Below are 866 nucleotides of genomic sequence, written 5' to 3'. Positions count from 1 at the left end.
CCTGCTATCGAGGCAAACAATCTCGAACTAAAGCCTTCTTTGTTGTGAGCGGTACAACAAAATCAATTTTTTGGGAGTTCGACGGAATACCCCAATCTACATTTGTCAGTGTTCTTGCAATACACAGACACTGTAAAAGCTAATAATGTCAGTTCCGAGGCGATCCGATTACGCCTTTTTCCTTTTTCGCTGAGGGGTAGAGCTAGAGCTTGGCTCCAGTCTCTACCCGCTAATTCAGTCACTACCTGGAATGAATTGAAGAAAGTCTTCTTGGCGCGATACTTCCCGCCTAGCAAGACAGCTATGCTAAGAGCCCAGGTCAATGGATTTAGACAAAAAGACAACGAGTCCCTTTTTGAAGCATGAGAGAGATACAAGGACATGCTAAGGCTCTTTCCGCATCATGGATTAGAAGAATGGTTAATTATCTATACTTTTTACGATGGTCTCCTATACAACACGAGACTTACAATAGATGCCGCCGCAGGTGGCACACTAATGGATAAAGCGAATGCGATGCCTATGCACTTATGGAGAGTATGGCTCAAAATCACTATCAGTGGGGAAGTGAGAGAGTTCCGTTAGAGAGAACTTATGGAGAGAAACCTTCAACGAAAAATGGTATGTACGAGATTAGCAGCCTTGACCGTGTCAACGCTAAAGTCGACGCCCTAACCCAGAAGTTCGATAACCTGACTGTAGCACATGTAGCCGATATGGGTGATGTAGCTCCAAACTGCGAAATATGCGGAGTGTCTGGACATGCTGCCCCCGAGTGCCAGCATTTGACAGGAGTTTCCCCCGAACCAGTGAATTATGCTCATGGAAACCCTTACTCGAACACATATAACCCAGGATGGAAAAAT

The 866-nt window shown here is 45.2% G+C and overlaps 1 non-coding gene across 1 annotated transcript; it reads right to left on the bottom strand.

The window, feature by feature from the left end:
* Positions 1–303: 303 nt before the first annotated feature.
* Positions 304–410, bottom strand: LOC131615375 (small nucleolar RNA R71). The gene has a single exon (XR_009287793.1). It is a non-coding gene; the product is annotated as a small nucleolar RNA R71 (small nucleolar RNA).
* Between the last annotated feature and the right edge of the window lie 456 nt (positions 411–866).

This window comes from Vicia villosa, linkage group LG6 (genome assembly GCF_029867415.1).
Source record: "Vicia villosa cultivar HV-30 ecotype Madison, WI linkage group LG6, Vvil1.0, whole genome shotgun sequence".
Lineage (NCBI taxonomy): Eukaryota > Viridiplantae > Streptophyta > Magnoliopsida > Fabales > Fabaceae > Vicia > Vicia villosa.
The sequence above is the reverse complement of the archived record's forward strand: the minus strand, read 5'-3'. Positions and strand labels throughout refer to the sequence as shown.